Here is a 20,264-nt window from a genome sequence, read left to right as displayed (position 1 = left end):
AAAATCCACTGTGGTGGATGTTTATGTTAACTTTTATGTAGTTGTGTGCCTTGTTGCTTTTTATTTTCGTATGGCTATTTGGTAATTCACATATCAGTGTACCTTAATTGGTACATGTGACAATAAAAGACCTTTGAAACTTTTCTGGATTTACAAAACAATTTTTTTGCGATACAATCTTTTGACTTACTTTTCGCTATATTGGTCAAACTGCATTTATCTCAAAGATTCTACTTCAAAGCCTATCTCTCAGGAACACTCTACAGAAATGAAAGAGGAGAACAATTTTAGAAGTTCCAGTTTCTTGTGTCTCAATGGATTCCAGGCAAAGCCGTCATGATTAATCACCTGCTTCTTCAGTCTCCCAAAGAGTGTGCTTTAATTGCTGTATTTTGTTAATGGAATTTTATGGAAACAAAAAAACATTGGTTTGATAAATTCACAAGGAAATACTTGAAATACTTTATTATACATATCTATATATTTTATAATCTGTATTATTAAATTGTTAAAACTTTATCTTGTGTTATATAATCTACAAAATTCCATTGAGAATGTTCAAGAATTACATCTACAAATTCTGTAGACTTTGTTTAGCATGTAACATCAGCCCTACACAACATTTCTGTGATATTTTATCCATTCCTGCAGGAAATTACTTAAATTAGTAATGTGTTGTATTGCAGATTGGTGCTCTGCTATGCCTCAGTTGCAGTAAAATATGTTTCGGGGGATAGTGTAAAAGCTTTTAGTCACCATGGACATCCAGTCACTCTACACCTCCATCCCCCACCAGGAGGTCTCAAAGGCCTCTGGTTCTTCCTCAACCGGAGAACCAACCAATCCCCGTCTACAGATACACTCCTCCGCCTAGCAGAGCTGGTCCTTACCCTTAATAACTTCTCGTTTGACTCCTCCCTTTTCCTCCAAATATAAGGCGTAGCTATGGGCACATGCATGGGCCCCAGCTATGCCTGCCTCTTAGTAGGGTACGTCGAACTATCCTTGTTCGAGACGTACCCAGGCCCCATCCCCGACCTCTACCTCCGCTACATCGATGATTGTATTGGTGCTACCTCCTGCACCCACACACAACTCACTGACTTCATCCACTTCACCACTAACTTCCATCCGGCACTCAAATACACCTGGGCCATTTACAACACTTCCCTACCATTTCTTGACCTCACTATTTCCATCGCAGGTGATAGACTTCTGACCGACATCCACTATAAACCCACTGAATTCCATGGCTATCTAGACTACACTTCTTCCCACCCTGCTTCCTGTAAGGACTCCATCCCCTACTCCCAATTCCTCCGTCTATGCCGCATCTGCTCCCAGGATGAGGTGTCCACACCAGGGCATTGGAAATGTCCTCATTCTTCAGGAAACGGGTGTTCCCCTCCCCTTCTGTAGATGAGGCTCTCACCAGGGTCTCTTCAATACCCTGTAACTAGGTATGTTGCAAAGCGTACCTGAAGCGTCTTTGAAGATCTGCCGCTGAGGGTGTGCGCGATTTTGGCGCCGTTTAGAGGGGGCGGGTTTAAAACGCGATTTTCTCTAAGCTGTTCCAATCGAAAATGTTCAGCCTAGTTAATTATTAACGAAAAATCGCTGGAAGACCTCGTCGCAAAAGCTATTATTAGGTTTAAAGGCCTTGAATAATAGTTATAGTAGTTTAAAAATCAATCTTTAAACCCGCGACCGTCAGCAACCGCAGAGTCTCATAAAGAAAATAGCAGAAGGTAGGTTGTATATTTTTACATTCAAAAGGGCTTCTAAAGATCCTTTTATACAAAATTTAATATTACGAGTAGCTCAATTTGGGCAAATTATATCGCGCAGTATTTTTCTCGGCATTTGAGGCACAAATCTACCGCAATGTGAACGTTCTAAACCAGCGCGTTCCACAGGGACCCACTGGAAAGCTGATTTAAATGGGCATTTATTTACAGCAATTGAACACTAAATTCCTTCCATTTGGCCTATAAATTAATGTAAATGAGATTTAAAAATCATGTTATATTGTGAATTATTTGTGAATATTCTTTAGGCTATTTAAAAATGTTAATCTTTCCTTAAGAAATGGATAGATGTTTAGATCTAGTAATTGAATTTTGATTAAACATGATTTTCTTTTTGAGTATTTACTATTTGTTTTAGCGTTTAACTTTATAATTTCTACCTTTTTTTCTAAAACTGCAAATAATAACTTGTTTCTGTTAATGCTGTTCAGTGTTTTTTTTAATTTACATTGTAAACAGATGTCTCCAAAGAAGAAATGTAAAGTTGTCAATCCAAAAGCCCAGCCAGGCATAGCTAGAGTTCAACTTGAGGTGAATTTCTCTGTCATGCCCGAGTCTCTGAGGGATCTTAAAAATGGACACATCTTGTACTTGTTTACCTCATTTGGAAAAAGTCTGCCTGAAACAGAGAAATCGCTGAGTTCACATTTCTCTTTGTCGGATGCAGAAGGCTATTCATGTGCTACTGTTAAGTTAAGAGTGCAGGCTCTCGTTAAACGGACTTTGCTTAAGTTTAAAAAACTCACCAATCCCAAGGAATTTGGAGCATTTATGGAAATTTGTGATGAAACTTTTAAACTTCAAAAAGGCAGTCAACACATTTCTTTAGATGACATTCCACTGCCTGGTGCTCAAGATCCTGAATTCTTGACATCAGCTGAAAGCCAAGTGCCCATATTTCAAGAGACCGAGGACATGGGCGATGACAGTCATAGTCTGCATCCTCCACTGAATCTAGCAACGCCAACGACAGCTACTGCCTCACCTGAACCAATGCTATCGACATCTGGTGTTTCAACAAGATGTAGCAGAGAATTTCTAAGTCTTTCACCAGGGAAACAGAAATTGAAGAAAAGACTACATTTTGTGTCCGAATCCAGGGCTGCTCTTTCAACAAAGTATCACACAAAGATCAGTGAACTTAGGGCACGGTTGAAAACTCCCAAACGTATAGTTAATCAAGCCTTAAAGAGAAAGCAAAAGCAAATAGATTTAAAGGACAGAAAGATTCAGGAACTCAAAACCAAATTACATGATAACACTTTGGCACGAGAGCTCTCTAACACCAAGGCAGAGTTTTTGAAACTTAAAAAAGTACACAGACAATTGCTGATGTTTCGTGGCAGTAAGAAAAAGAGGAAAATTGTTTCAATTCAACAGTTCAGAAAATGTCAAGAAAATTTAAAGGACAGGGAAGAGGATGTGAGACGCCTCGAATTTGACATTCTTGTCCTCAAAGAAACAATCGAAACTCTGCAGGCTGCCAGTATTGTCAAGGCAAAGGTGGGCAAGAAAACTTACTCCTCAACAATAAGGATGCATGTGTTTGACTGTATTGTAAACAAAACTCCCACAGCAAACATTCCAATCCTGATAAGCCAGTTCTACAAGCGGAGTGGACTTCATCTGGATCATGTTCCACAACGCAGTGCAGTTGAAGTTATGGCCCGAGAATTGGGGGCTATTGCTGAGTTGCAAACAGCAGAGATGCTCCTTGCAACAAAGGGTTTGACTGTGGGTTTTGACGCAACCACCCAGGAAGAGACCCACATTAACAGCGTTCATTTCACCACCACAAACAAATGTCTCTCTGCAGCAGTCGAGGAATTGGCTGGTGGGACTGCTGACGACTATGCACAACATATTTGTGAAACAATTGACAATTTATGTAAAACCTACACTTATTTCAATCAGCAAGCAAATTATCAAGAAACCAGACAAAATATAATCGCCAACATTTCAAACACAATGAGTGACCGGTGTGCAGCAAATCATGCTGCTATTAGAATTGTGAGTAGTGAGTGGGGTAAATATTTGAACGAGCTCTACTGCCACTTGCATCCTCTTGACTCCATTGCTACATCAGTTCGCTCAGCCCTAAAAATGCAGAAACAATCTGGAGGACAATTCTTGTTTGGGAAAGACTGTCTAGCAGTAAATGCCATTCTGCAGATGAGCAAGCTTCGTTATAAAAACGGAAAAGGGGACCCAAAAGGATTTGTCGCATTTTTAGATGACAGGAACATCCCCCGAGGTGTCCTCCCACGGTATCGTGGCAACAGATTGCACATACTGTTTCACATTAGTGGCAAGCTAATAGAATATTATGATGACTTTGTTGCACTGCTGAATAGTGGAATATCCTGTGGGGGGTTGAAAAGCGCCATCCTCCATGACTTCACCCAGGCTGAAGCAAAAGTAGAACTTCAGATATTGGGCTTTCTTGGCAAATATCTGACTGGGCCTTGGATGAAGCGCTTCTACACTTCAAGCCAGAATCAGATCAACCATGTTGATGGCATCAAAGTGGTTAAAGGGGTGATTGCTGCTCTAAAGGAAACCACAGAAGATCCAGAGAAATTGATATTGGCAAGGGAAGATTTCTTCGGTGAGGAGGTACATCTTGATGCCACATTGACAAAACTTCAGGAGCTACCAGTACATCCACAGTTCAGTTCAAAGATGAGGAGCTGTCTTCAAGCTGTCATCACTGTGTTGGAGAGGCAGTATAGTAAATACTTTGAACTTGATGTTACTGAGCAACTGAAGGAGGAGACTGCATCAGCAAGGTCACACAACATTGATGCGGAGGAGATAATGGGGATGTTTAGTTCATCGAAACAGAAATCTCCCAATGCCACCATGTGTTATTTGTCATGTAGGATGCGGGCCTGCAAGAATAAAACCGTCAACTTCCTTGATAATCTCGAGGAGCATCGTAGGGAGGAGGTGCTCTGTAAGGCAGTGACATGGGGGAGAGTGCAGAGGAACAGACGGAAGAAAAAACAGAAGGAATTGAGAGCAGAAATCATCAAGCGACAGAAAGGCAAGGAGCATGCTCGAGATACGAAAGAGAGGAAAGAACTAGGGAAAAAGTTGAAAGAGACTGATTTAAACAGCATTCGCAGAGATTATCCGAATTTGGACTATTCCAAATGTGATGATCTACACGACATTATTAGTGGGAAAGTAGTTGGCAGAAAGGCATGTCATGCGTGGTTTGAAGATCAAAAACTTGTAGTTTACAATGCCAAAATTGAAAAGTTGAGGAAAAACAACGTGTACAAAGTTGCTTATTGGTTGCAGTCTGAGGAGTATGATGATGCTACTGATTATAATATGCCAATGTACCAGCTAGCAGCTGATCTTCTCCATAAAGACTTGGTCTTTTGCTAGAAATTGTAATTTATTTACCTATCCATAACGGACTTACAGCATATTATACAATAATATTAAAGTTCTGATCTTGAGAATATCAGATTTTTGAATTTTCAAGGCAGTCTGGTTGTTTATTACTATTTCTGTCACAACGGTCAATTTTGTAATTAGCTACAATTAGGTAACTAGCTAATTATATGCTTTAATTTCAGGTCATCCAAGTAAGATTGTTTTATATTTTTTCAGAATGCTTCAATCTATGATAACTGAAATTTTCATTCAGTTCTCTTAATTCTTAAGAAAGTTACGGGCTTTTGACTATCCAAGATCACAGCTTTTTTGTAGTGTCCATAGAAAATCAATAGGGAACAAGATGCTAATTTTCGAGTATGAAAATGGCCATAACTTTTTTAATACTTGAGATATGAAAGTGAATTTGGTGTCAAATTAAACTTATTGTTATGCTTTATCTGATGGGATAAATTGCAGACTTGATTTTTTAAATCTCAAAATTTTGTAACATTGCTACTGTAACACTGCTCTCTCTCCCCATACCCCCACTTGTAACATGGGCAGAGTCCCCCTTGTCCTCACCTTCCACCCCACTAGCCGTCACATGCAACAAATAGTCCTCCGTCATTTTCGCCACCTCCAACGTGACCCCACCACTCGCCACATCTTCCGATCTCTCCCCCTGTCTGTTTTCCGCAAAGACCGCTCCCTCCGTAATTCCATGGTCAATTCTTCCCTTCCCACTCGCATCACCCCCTCCCCGGGCATTTTCCCTTGCAACCGCAAGAGATGCTAGACTTGTCGCTTTACCTCCCCCCTCGACTCCATTCAAGGACCCAAGCAGTCGTTCCAGGTGCGACAGAGGTTCGCCTGCACCTCCTCCAACCTCATCTATTGCATCCACTGCTCTAGATGTCAGCTGATCTACATCGGTGAGATCAAGCGTAGGCTTGGCAATTGTTTCGCCGAACACCTCCGCTCGGTCCGTAATAACCAACCTGATCTCCCTGTGGCTCAGCACTTCAACTCCCCCTCCAATTCCAAATCCAACCTTTATGTCCTGGGCCTCCTCCATGGCCAGAGTGAGCACCACCGGAAATTGGAGGAGCAGCACCTCATATTCCGCTTGGGCAATTCTCCAATTTCCGGTTGCCCTTGCTGTCTCCTCCCCTTCTCAGCTCTCCCTCAGCCCTCTGGCTCCTCCTGTTTCCTTTCTGCTTCTTTCCCCCCCCACCCTACATCAGTCTGAAGAAGGGTTTTGGCCCGAAACGTTGCCTATTTCCTTCGCTCCATAGATGCTGCCGCACCCGCTGAGTTTCTCCAGCACTTTTGTGATAGATAGATAGATAGATAGATAGATAGATAGATAGATAGATAGATAGATAGATAGATAGATAGATAGATAGATAGATAGATAGATAGATAGATAGATAGATAGATAGATAGATAGATAGATAGATAGAAAGATTAGTAATCTCTGTGCTGAGCTCACCTAAAGGTTTGCAATTGACTTCACATGAACAGATGGAAAACTTCCACCAACCAATTATTCACTTCCTATATCAAGGTGATAAATCTCTCTGCTATGGACAATTAATAGCTGTGCACTGTATCTTAACTCGCTGATGCTGATAAATTGGGAGCTCATCAGTAGGCTGCAGATATTACATTCTACCAGCAGTTCTGTCGGTGTTAACTCAGCCATACTAAATTTTAAAAACATTTTTGGGTTTCCTGATGAATTGGATAGAGTAGGTATGTTACAAAATTTACCTTCAGCGGCGCTGCAGTTCTGCCACTGGCCATGTGCACGACTTTGGCGCCTTTAAGAGGGGGGCGGGTTTAAAATGCCGTTTTCTCCAGCCTGTTGAAGTCGATCTTTGTCAGGCTGTTTAGCAGCTGCACAGAAATCGATCGGACTTGCGTTTTATCAAGTTTTTTAAAAACATTGCTGGATAATTTAATATCAGGAGTAAAATAAAAAGTGACTTCTAAAGCCTTCAACGCCGACAACAGGACGGATCACACGTACGGGGCAAAGTAAGGTAAGACGTTTATTTTTACATATAAACGTGCTTCTTAGGATGCCTTTAATCAAAATTTCAAGTTGCGAAAAGGTGATTTAGGCCCCATACGTACTGGCAGTGTTTTTCCTGCCAATATGAGGTTTAAATTCACTGCAACCGCAACGTTCCAAACGATCGTGTTCCACAAAATCTCACTCGCAAGATGATTTAAATGGCCATTAACTTACGGGAATTAAACACTAAATTCCTTCCATTTGGCCTATAAATTCATGACAATAAGATTTTAAAATCATGTTATATTGTGAATTCTTGTGTGAATGTTATTTGGACACTTAGGCTATTTAAAAGTGTTAACCTTTTCTTAAGAAATGGATAGATGTTTAGATCTAGTAATTGAATTTTGTAATTAGCTACAATTAGGTAACTAACTAATTATATGCTTTAATTTCAGGTCATCTAAGTAAGATTGTTTCATATTTGTTTCAGAATGCTTCAATCTATAATAACTGAAAATTTCATTCAGTTCTCTTAATTTTTAAGAAAGTTAAGGGCTTTTGACTGTCCTCGATCACAGCTTTTGAGTTAAGTCAATGGAAAAGCAATAGGGAACAAGATGCTAATTTCCGAGTATGAAAATGCACATAACCTTTTTAATACTGAAGATATAAAAGTGAATTATGTGTCAAATTAAACTTCTTTTTATGCTTTATCTGATGGGATAAATTGCCGACTTGATTTTTATAATCTCAAAATTTTGTAACATTGCTAGATAAAGTGGATGCAATTTCAGCTTTCTGATCTGAAAATACATTCCTGGACACATTTAATGGACCCTTAAACTGCCCAGATACAAAGTACATGCAAGGTAATAGTTGCTAAGGTTAGTGTTGTGTAGTGTTCAAGAGCCTGATGGCTACTGTTATTCTTGAACCTGGTGGTCATGGTTTTCGGGCTCTTGTACCTTCTTCCTGGTGGTAGGAGCAACATGAAAGCAAAGTGAACCAAATGGATAGCTCACACCTCACTCCGGATCCTAGATTCACTGACCCTATGCTAGATGCTTTCCTGGGGACTGCAATGGGAGATAAAGTCATCATAGTCTTTGCCTGATGGAGGGGGGAGGTACCCGCAGCTGGCACTAAATGCACATTACTGGAGAAGCCCACAGTTGGCAACAGTTGGATAGTGATCTCTCCCTCCTGGATCAGAAGCTGTAAGACATTCATTGTCCTCATTGGATCAGAATGCATGACCAAAGAAGCATGTTTTATTTTATCTTCATGGTATTAATCTGACCAACCCTCTCTCCTCCCTTTAGTCCTTATCCCTATTCTCTTCACTGCACTTTTCTTTTACGTATTCACTTTTCAATATCTGGGAATTCCTGGCAAAGCGATTGTTAATTACCCCAAGAGAATGGTGGTGAGCAGGTGCCTTGAATCATTGCACTCCTTTGTTGTGAAGTTATATTATTATCATAGTTCTGGTGTGGAGGGAGCTCCAAGATGTAGACAATGAAAAACCTGGGTTTATTTCCATGCCACGATGTTGTATAACTTTGTGTGAAACCTAATAGTTCTATTGGCCTGTTCTTCTTTCCCCTCCGAGTGTATTTCATGGGATTGGGAGATGTTGTTGGAGTACTATGAGTGAGTAATTGAAATGCATTTTATAAATGGCATACATTGGAGCCATAATGCATGAGAGGAGAAGGGATGCACCAATCAATTGGGCTGCTTTGGTCAATAGTGTTCAGAGACTTGGAAATGCACGTTCAGGCAAATGGAGAGTATATAGAGATGAGAGGGGAAAGATGTAATAGGAACCTGAGGGGCAGCTATTTCAGTTATTTCATACAGAGAATAGGGAATGAGCTGTCCAAGGAGGTAGTTGAGGCAGGTACTAAGACAACATTTAAAAGACATTTGGGAAGGTACATAGATTGGGAAGGTTAGGGACGGCACAGTAACGCAGCAGTAGAATTGCTGCCTTAAGGGCCTGTCCCACTTGGGCGTCATTTGCGCATCACGCAAATGGCGTGCGAGAATTTTGTACATCCCAAATTCCTGGGGCGTCACGCGCGGCCGCATGTCACTGCCTATGTCACCACGCACCATGTGTGCATAATGCGTACCATGCGCGCATCACGTGCGTCGTGATGCATAAATTGTCACGTAAATTACGCGCAAATGATGCCCAAGTGGGACAGGCCCTTTGCAGTGCTAAAGACCCAGGTTCGATCCTGACTATGGGTGCTGTCTGTGCAGAGGTTGTACATTCTCCTTGTGACCATGTAGGTTTTCTCTGAGTGCTCCGGTTTCCTCCCACACTCCAAAGACATACAGGTTTGCAGGTTAATTGGCTTCTGTAAAAAAATTGTACATTGTCCCTAGTGTGTAGGATAGTGCTAGTGAACGGGATGATCGCTGGTCGTACGGTGGGCGAAAGGGTCTGTTTCCGTGCTGTATCTCTAAAATCTAAAGTAAAGAATAAAGTTTAGAGGGTTATGGGTCAAACACAGGCAGATGGAAACAGAGAAGATGCGGCTTCTAACCTGGGGAAGTTGAGCCAATGGCCTGTTTCTGCCACTTCTCAGCCCATGCCTGAATATTGTCCAGTTGTTAGTGGAATTGAACAGCGTGCGATTATCAGTGAACATCCCACCTGATCTTATGATAGAAAAAGAGGTAATTGATGAAGCAGCTGAAGATAGTTGGGCCTAGGACACTATCCTGAACAACCCCTGCTGTGATGCCTAAGTACTGGGACATTCAACCTTTGACAGCCACAGCCATCTTCCTTTTTGTCAAGCCATCCATGTGTTAGGTGCCCTTGATTTCAGTTTGACCTAGCCTCCGTTATGACAACTCCAGATGAATGCTGGCTGGGTAGTAAGGCCAGTAACTCACCTCATTTCTTAAAATCAGCTGTATGGTCCATGTTTTATTCAGGGCTGTGTTGAGATGTGGAACCCAGTGGTGCTGAAGATATGAAAGTTAGGCCTGGGTGAGTAGATTATTGTGTAGGAAGGAACTGCAGATATCTTTAAACCAAAGGTAGACACAAAAAGCTGTAGTAACTCAGCGGGTCAGACAGCATCTCTGGAGAATAGGAATAGGTGACATTTCTGGTCAAGAGTCTTCTTCAGACTGAGAATTAGGGGAAAGAGAAATGAGAGATATGGATGGTGATATAGTATAGAGAGATATAGAACAAATGAATGAAAGATATGCAAAAAAGTAATGATGATAAAGGAAACAGCCCATTGTTAGCTGTGAGCTGGGTGAAAACAAATTACAGACAATGAGACTCAACAAGATGACTTTGAAAGTAATACAACGACTTGGGTGGGGGTGGAATGGAGAGAGAGGGGATGCAAGGGCTACTTGCAGTTAGAGAAATTAAGGTTCATACCGCTCGGTTGTAAGCTGCCTAAGCAAAATTATTGGCAGGTTAGTGCCACTTGAAAGCACAATAGCCAAAATCTTCTATTAGTTTAATTAGATGATGAAAGTAGACAGGTTGTGCGGTAATTAACTAGCCTGCTTTTTATGGACAGGTCACATCTGGCAGTATTCCATACTGCGTGAAGATGCCAGTGTTGTAACTTTACTGCAATAGTTTGGCTGTACTACATAGGTACAAGAAACGGCAAATGCTGGAGACCTGATCAAAATGCACAGTGCTGGAGGAACTCAACGGTTCAGAAGGAATGGACAGGTGAGGTTTCAAGTCAGGACACTTGTTCAGACTGGTAGAAATGGTAGGAGATGAGATTGATTTAGGACAAAGCCTGGCGAGTAATAGGTGATTACAGGTGAGGGGGGTTTGATTGGCAGGTGGGTGGAATAAGTAACAAAGGTTAGGGGGGGAAAGGGGACAAAAGTATATCGGAAAATAAGAGGAAGAGTGAAATTTAAAGCAGGAATAAAGGATGTGGGTGGAAGGGGATAGCGCAAGATGGAAAGATGGGGGTTACAAGAGAATTGGGGACGGGGGATAAATCTCTTCTTCATCCTCTCTCACATTTTTCCGAAAGTGTAATGCCCAGAATGGACACAACCTTCTTTGTGCCCCAAACAATATCTTAATAAAGGGTCATTGTAACTTCCTTGTTCTTATACCCCATGTCTCTATTGAAAATCCCTGGACTCCAGATGCTTTTTATTCACTTTCTCAGCGTGATTTCAATTAACCATGAACAACCTGTTTCTAATGAACCATGCACATGGCCCCCCAGGGCTCTCTATTCTTGTAGCACTTGTATAATTGTACACCCTAGTTCATATTATCTCTTTTTATTGCATGCTTTATGTTTCCCAACATTATATTTTATCTGTTACTTATCCATCATTCCACCAGCATGTCTATATCTCCTTGAAGCCTATTATTAACCTCCTCACAGTTCACTACTTCTGTACATTTTGTGTCATTTCCAAATTTGGAAATTATGTGCTATACATCCATGTTCAATCTATCTATCTATCTATCTATCTATCTATCTATCTATCTATCTATCTATCTATCTATCTATCTATCTATCTATCTATCTATCTATCTATCTATCTATTCTATCTATTCTATCTATTCTATCTATCTATCTATCTATCTATCTATCTATCTATCTATCTATCTATCTATCTATCTATCTATTATATAAAAGTCTGTGCCTGTCGCCTGCCGTCCGTCCGGCTGCCTTTCTGCCTTTTGATTCGTTTCCATCGTGTGATGTCACAATGCCCAATGCTCGCAGATGTCCAATCACAATGCCCAATGCTCGCAGATGTCCAATCGGAATGGATCCATTTACATGTATGGCTTCCGGCTGCATTTCTTCCTTTGATTCACTGCAACTGCGAAACCAGACGCAGAATCGCAGACATCTTTTCCATTTCGGTAGAGATTTCACTTTTCTTTCTAAGTATCCGCTCCTCATTACATTTCTTCGTGTTTAAGTACACGTTTTTAATCAAATCCTTCCCCCCCCCCCCCCCCAATATTTCAAAAATAAACTGGCTTCTCACCCATAGAATCAGCACCAGCCCCAGCCCCTGGTGAACGTTCCATCGTGTGATGTCACAATGCCCGATGCTCACAGATGTCCAATCGGAATGGATTCATTTACATATGCCTTTGCAGGAGCCCCAGCCCCTGGTGAACGTTCCATCGTGTGATGTCACAATGCCCAATGCTCAAATGCATTGTTGCCATAGAGGGAGTACAGAGAAGGTTCACCAGACTGATTACTGGAATGTCAGGGTTTTCATATGAAGAAAGACTGGATAGACTCGCCTTGTACTCGCTAGATTTTAGAAGATTGAGGGGGTATCTTATAGAAACGTATAAAATTCTTAAGGGGTTGGACAGGCTAGATGCAGGAAGATTGTTCCGGATGTTGGGGAAGACCAGAACAAGGGGTCACAGTTTAAGAATAAGGGGGAAATCCTTTAGTACTGAGATGAGGAAAACATTTTTCACACAGAGAGTGGTGAATCTCTGGAATTCTCTGCCACAGAAGGTATTTGAGGTCAGTTCATTGACTATATTTAAGAGGGAGTTAGATGTGGCCCTTGTGGCTAAAGGGATCAGGGGGTAAGGAGAGAAGGCAGGTACAGGATACTGAGTTGGATGATCAGCCATGATCATATTGAATGGTGGTGCAGGCTAGAAGGGCCGAATGGCCTACTCCTGCACTTAATTTCTATGTTTCAATGTTTCCCTCTCATCACCCCTCTCCCTCTCCCACCCATCCCTCTCTCCGCCACCCCCTTCCCTCTCTGCCCCACCCCCTTCCCTCTCTCCCCCCGCCCCTTCCCCTTCCCCTCTGTCCCTCTACCACCAGTCCCTCTACCCCTCCCTACCCACTCTTCCACTTCTCTCCCCTTACTCCACCCCTCTCCCTCCCTCACCCCTCTCTCTTCCCCATCCCTTCCCCTACCCCTCTGTCCCTCTTCCACCACCCCCCCCATCCCTCTTCCACCACTCCCGCTACCCCTCCCTCCCTCCCCACTCTACCACTTATCTTCCCTTCTCTCCTCCCCCTCTCCCTCTCCTCACCCCTCTTCCATCCATCTCTCCCCCACCCCTTCCCTCTCTACCCCACCCCCTACCCTCTCTCCCCCGCCCCCTTCCCTCTGACCCTCTTCCACCACTCCCCCTACCCCTCCCTCTCCCACTTCTCTTCAGTTACCCCCCCCCTCTCCCTCCCTCACCCCCCCTCCCTTCCCCTCTCTCCCCACCCCTTCCCCTACCCCTCTGTCCCTCTTCCACCACTCCCCCTGTCCCTCTTCCACCACTCCTGCTACCCCTCTCCCCCTCCCTCCCCTCTCTTCCACTTCTCTCTCCCCCCACCCCTCTCCCCCTCCAATCCCACTCTCCCCCTCCCTCCACACTCTTCCCCCTCTCCCTCTTCATTCCCTTACCATGCACAGTCTCTGTCTTTAAGAAGGAACTACAGATGCTGGAAAATCGAAGGTAGACATAAAAAAAGCTGAATAAACTCAGCGGGTGCGGCAGCATCTATGGAGCGAATTGAATGGTCAACGTTTTTGGCCGAAACCCGGAAGAAGGGTTTAGGCCAAAAACGTTGCCCTTTTCCTTTGGTCCATAGATGCTGCTGCACCCGCTGAGTTTATCCAGCTTTTTTGTTGTTATACCAGCCTCTCTCTCTCTTTCTGCCCTTTTCTCTTCTCTCGACTAATGCACGCCCGCTCCAACCCTCCCCCCCCCCCCCCCTTCACCTCTCTCCCCCATCCTCTTCTCCCCCCCCCCTTCCCCCTCTCCCTCTCCACCCTCCTCCTCCCCTTCCTCACACAATATTTTTTGTGGGGGCGGGTCCACAGTGTGTGTGACTGTTTGTGGAGGCGGCCACGCGCTCTCCATTCAAGAAGACGCTCATCTGTTTGTGGAGGCGCGTGCTTAGTATGTGACCAAAGATCTTATAGTGGAGCTCTCCGCTACAAGATCTTTGTGTGTGACGACACACGCTCCCCCCCCCCCCCCCCCTTTGGTGCAGGAGCCGCTCACAGCATCTGAACGCTCAGCGAATATTCAAATTCTTTACTAACCGTCATTCTGACTTTGCTTGTGAAGTGAAAAGTCCTGAATTGCATTTGTCTGATGCAGGAAGATTGTTCCCGATGTTGGGGAAGTCCAGGACAAGCGGGTCACAGTTTAAGGATAAAGGGGAAATCCTTTAGTACTGAGATGAGGAAAACATTTTTCACACAGATAGTGGTGAGTCTCTGGAACTCTCTGCCACAGAAGGTAGTTGAGGCCAGTTCATTGGCTGTATTTAAGAGGGAGTTAGATGTGGCCCTTGTGGCTAAAGGGATCAGGGGGTATGGAGAGAAGGCAGATACAGGATAGTGAGTTGGATGATCAGCCATGATCATATTGAATGGTGGTGCAGGCTCGAAGGGCCGAATGGCCTACTCCTGCACTTAATTTCTATGCTTCTATGTTTCCCTCTTCTCACCCCTCTCCCTCTCCCACCCATCCCTCTCTCCCCCACCCCCTTCCCTCTCTACCACCACCCCCTTCCCCCTACCCCTCTGTCCCTCTTTCACCACTCCCCCTACCCCTCCCTCCCCACTCTTCCACTTCTCTCCCCTTACCCCACCCCTCTTCCTCCTCCACCCCTCTCTCTTCCCTTCCCTTCCCCTCTCTCCCCCACCCCTTCCCCTACCCCTCAGTCCCTCTTCCACCAATCCCCCGTCTCTCTTCCTCCACTCCCGCTACCCCCTCCCTCCCTCCCCACTCTTCCACTTCTCTCCCCTTACCCCACCCCTCTTCCTCCTCCACCCCTCTCTCTTCCCTTCCCTTCCCCTCTCTCCCCCACCCCTTCCCCCTATCCCTCTGTCCCTCTTCCATCACTCCCCCTACCCCTCTCCTCCTCCCTCCCCACTCTTCCACTTCTCTCCCCCTTCCCCTCCACTCTCCCTCCCCACTCTGTCCCCTCTCTCCCCCACCCCTCTCCCCCTCCCTCCCTCCTCCCCATCTTCCCCATCCCCCCTCCCCCACATCTCTCTGCCCATCTCTCCCCCCCTCCCCCGCTCTCCTTTCACTCCCAAATCTATCCCGTTTCCTCCTCCTCCTCTCCCCTCCCTCCCCTCTTCTCCCCCCCCCCACAAACGCCGTTGGGGAAACAGACCCAACGGCTCTGCACTTGGTCTAGTTAATATATAAAACTGTGTGTCTGTCGCCTTTCTTCCTTTTGATTTGTTTCCATCGTGCGATGTCACAATGCCCAATGCTCGCAGATGTCCAATCACAATGCCCAATGCTCGCAGATGTCCAATCGGAATGGATATATTTACATGGACGGCTGCCGGCTGCATTTCTTCCTTTGATTCACTGCAACTCCGAAACCAGACGCAGAATCGCCGACATCTTTTCCATTTCGGTAGAGATTTCACTTTTCTTTCTAAGTATCCGCACCTCATTACATTTCTTCGTGTTTAAGTACACGTTTTTAATCAAATCCTCCCCCCCCCCCCCCCCCAATATTTCAAAAATAAACTGGCTTCTCACCCATAGACGCAGCCCCAGCCCCAGCCCCTGGTGAACGTTCCATCGTGTGATGTCACAATGCCCAATGCTCACAGATGTCCAATTGGAATGGATCATTTACATATGCCTTTGCAGGAGCCCCAGCCCCTGGTGAACGTTCCATTGTGTGATGTCACAATGCCCAATGTTCACATATGTCCAATCGGAATTTAAGAGGGAGTTAGATGTGGCCCTTGTGGCTAAAGGGATCAGGGGATATGGAGAAGGCAGGTACAGGATATTGAGTTGGATGATCAGCCATGATCATATTGAATGGTGGTGCAGGCTCAAAGGGCCGAATGGCCTACTCCTGCACTTAATTTCTATGTTTCTATGTTTCCCTCTTCTCACCCCTCTCCCTCTCCCACCCATCCCTCTCTCCCCCACCCCCCTTCCCTCTCTACCCCACCCCCTTCCCTCTCTTCCCCCGCCCCCTTCCCATACCCCTCTGTCCCTCTTCCACCACTCCCGCTACCCCTCCCTCCCCACTCTTTCACTTCTCTCCCCTTACCCCACCCCTCTCCCTCCCCCACCCCTTCCTCTTACCCCTCTGTTCCTCTACCACCACTCCCCCGTCCCTCTTCCACCACTCCCGCTACCCCTCTATCCCTCCCTCCCTCCCTCCCCACTCTACCACTTCTCTCCCCCTTCTCTCCTCCCCCTCCCTCTCCTCACCCCTCTCCCTCTCCCATCCCTCTCTCCCCCCGCCCCCTTCCCTCTATCCCTCTGTCCGTCTTCCATCACTCCCCCTACCCCTCTCCTCCTCCCTCCCCACTCTTCCACTTCTCTCCCCACACCCCCTCCACTCTCCATCCCCACTCTTTCTCCTCTCTCCCCCACCCCTCTCCCCCTCCCTCCCTCTTCCCCTCCCTCCCCATCCCCCCCTCCCCCACATCTCTCTCCCCATCCCCCTCTCTCACCCCCTACGCCGCTCTCCTTTCTCTCCCAAATCTGTCCCGTTTCCTCCTCCTTCTCTCCCTTCCCTCGCCTCTTCTCACCCCCCTCCCCCCACCTGTGTGTTTGGGGGGTGGTTAATGTGAGTGTGATGCCACAGCCCCCCCCCCCCCCCACCCCCCCCCCCCCCCCCCCCCCCCCTCCCCAATATTTCAAAAAATACTGGCTTCTCACCCATAGAATCAGCCCCAGCCCCCGGTGAACGATCCATTGTGTGATGTCACAATGCCCAATGCTCAAATACATTGTTGCCATAGAGGGAGTACAGAGAAGGTTCACCAGACTGATTACTGGGATGTCAGGACTTTCATATGAAGAAAGACTGGATAGACTCGGCTTGTACTCGCTAGATTTTAGAAGATTGAGGGGGTATCTTATAGAAACTTACAAAATTCTTAAGGGGTTGGACAGGCTAGATGCAGGAAGATTGTTCCAGATGTTGGGGAAGTCCAGAACAAGGGGTCACAGTTTAAGGATAAAGGGTAAATCTTTTAGGACCGAGATGAGATAAACATTTTTCACACAGAGAGTGGTGAATCTCTGGAATTCACTGGCACAGAAGGTAGTTGAGGCCAGTTCATTGGCTATATTTAAGAGGGAGTTGGATCTGGCCCTTGTGGCTAAAAGGATCAGGGGGTATGGAGAGAAGGCAGGTACAGGATACTGAGTTGGATGATCAGCCATGATCAAATTGAATGGTGGTGCAGGCTCGTAGGGCCGAATGGCCTACTCCTGCACTTAATTTCTGTTTCCCTCTCTTCACCCCCCTCCCTCTCCCACCCATCCCTCTGTCCCCCACCCCCCTTCCTTCTCTACCCCACCCCCTTCCCTCTCTCCCCCCGGCCCCTTCCCCCATACCGCTCTGTCCCTCTTCCACCACTCCCCCTACCCCTCCCTCCCCACTCTTCCACTTCTCTCCCCTTACCCCACCCCTCTTCCTCCTCCACCCCTCTCTCTTCCCTTCCCTTCCCCTCTCTCCCCCACCCCTTCCCCTACCCCTCTGTTCCTCTTCCACCAGTCCCCCGTCCCTATTCCACCACTCCCGCTACCTCTCTACCCCTCCCTCCCTCCCCACTCCTCTCCCCCTCCTCATCCCTCCCCACCCCCCTTCCCTCTCCCCCACCCCCCTCCCCTCTCCCCCACCCCCCTTCCCTCTCCCCCACCCCCCTTCCCTCTCTATCCCCACCCCCCTTCCCTCTCTATCCCACCCCCTTCCCTCTCTCCCCCGCCCCCTTCCCCCTACCCCTCTCCTCCTTCCTCCCCACTCTTCCTCTTCTCTCCCCCCCTCCCCCTCCTCTCTCCCCACTCCTTCCCCTCTCTCCCCCCACCCCTCTCCACCTCCCTCCATCCTCCCCTCCCTCCCCATCCCCCCTCCCCCACATCTCTCTCCCCATCCCCCTCTCTCACCTCCTACCCCGCTCTCCTTTCCCTCCCAAATCTGTCCCGTTTGCTCCTCCTCCTCTCCCCTCCCTCCCCTCTGCTCACCTCCCCTCCCCCCACCTGTGTGTTTGGGGGGTGGTTAATGTGAGTGTGATGCCGCAGCCCCCCCCCCCCCCCCGCAAACGCCGTTAGGGAAACAGACCCAACGGGTCTGCACTTGGTCTAGTTATATATTAAAAGTCTGTGGCTGCCGTCGTCCGTCCGTCCGGCTTCCTTTCTGCACTTTGATTCGTTCCATCGTGTGATGTCACAATGCCCAATGCTCGCAGATGTCCAATCGGAATGGATCAATTTACATATGCCTTTGCACCAGCCCCAGCCCCTGGTGAACGTTTCATCGTGTGATGTCACAATGCCCAAAGACATTCTTGCCATAGAGGGAGTACAGAGAAGGTTAACCAGACTGATTGCTGGGATGTCAGGACTTTCATATGAAGAAAGACTGGATAGACTCGGTTTGTACTCGCTAGAATTTAGAAGATTGAGGGGGGATCTTATAGAATCTTATGTTTCTATGTTTCCCTCTCGTCACCCCTCTCCCTCTCCCACCCATCCCTCTCTCCCCCACCCCCTTTCACTCTCTACCCCACCCCCTTCCCTCTCCCCCCACCCCTACCCCTCTGTCCCTCTTCCACCACTCCCCCACCCCTCCCTCCCCACTCTTCCACTTCTCTCCCCCCTTCCCCGCCACTCTCCCTCCCCACTCTTTCCCCTCTCTCCCCCCACCCCTCTCCTCCTCCCTCCCTCCCTCCCCATCCCCCTCTCCCCCACATCTCTCTCCCCATCCCCCTCTCTCACCCCCTACCCCGCTCTCCTTTCCCTCCCAAATCTGTCCCGTTTCCGCCTCCTCCTCTCCCCTCTTCTCAACGCCCCTCCCCCCACCTGTGTGTTAGGGGGGTGGTTAATGTGAGTGTGATGCCGCAGCCCCTCCCCCCCCGCAAAACGCCGTTGGGGAAACAGACCCAACGGGTCTGCACTTGGTCTAGTTATTATATAAAACTCTGTGCCTATCGCCGTCCGTCCGGCTGCCTTTCTGCCTTTTGATTCGTTCCATCGTGTGATGTCACAATGCTCAATGCTCGCAGATGTCCAATCGGAATGGATCCATTTACATATGCCTTTGCACCAGCCCCAGCCCCTGGTGAACGTTCCATCGTGTGATGTCACAATGCCCAATGCTCAAAGACATTCTTGCCATAGAGGGAGTACAGAGAAGGTTCACCAGACTGATTTCTGGGATGTCGGGACTTTCATATGAAGAAAGACTGGATAGACTCGGTTTGTACTTGGTGGAATTTAGAAGATTGAGGGGGGATCTTATAGAATCTTATGTTTCTATGTTTCCCTCTCGTCACCCCTCTCCCTCTCCCACCCATCCCTCTCTCCCCCACCCCCCTTCCCTCTCTACCACCACCCCCTTCCCCCTACCCCTCTGTCCCTCTTTCACCACTCCCCCTACCCCTCCCTCCCCACTCTTCCACTTCTATCCCCTTACCCCACGCCTCTCCCACCCCCACCCCTCACTCTTCCCCCCCCTTCCGCTCTCTCCCCCACCCCTTCCCCTACCCCTCAGTCCCTCTTCCACCACTCCCCGTCTCTCTTCCTCCACTCCCGCTACCACTCTACCCCTCCCTCCCTCCCCACTCTTCCACTTCTCTCCCCCTTCTCTCCTCCCCCTCTCCCTCTCCTCCCCCTCTCCTCACCCCTCTCCCTCTGCCATCCCTCTCTCCCCCACCCCCCTTCACTCTCTACCCCACACCCTTCCCCCTCCCCCCACCCCCTACCCCTCTGTCCCTAATACACCACTCCCCCTACCCCTCCCTCCCCACTCTTCCACTTCTCTCCCCCCCTTCCCCCTTCACTTTCCCTCCCCACTCTTTCACCGCTCTCACCCTACCCCTCTCCCCCTCCCTCCCTTTTCCCCTCCCTCCCCATCCCCCCCCCTCCCCCACATCTCTCTCCCCATCCCCCTCTCTCACCCCCTACCCCGCTCTCCTTTCCCTCCCAAATCTGTCTAATTTCCTCCTCCCCCTCTCCCCTTCCTCCCTTCTTCTCACCCCCCCTCCCCCCACCTGTGTGTTTGGGGGGTTAATGT

The sequence above is a fragment of the Amblyraja radiata genome, chromosome 3 (assembly GCF_010909765.2).
Source record: "Amblyraja radiata isolate CabotCenter1 chromosome 3, sAmbRad1.1.pri, whole genome shotgun sequence".
In the NCBI taxonomy this organism is placed as follows: Eukaryota; Metazoa; Chordata; class Chondrichthyes; order Rajiformes; family Rajidae; genus Amblyraja; species Amblyraja radiata.
The sequence above is the reverse complement of the archived record's forward strand: the minus strand, read 5'-3'. Positions refer to the sequence as shown.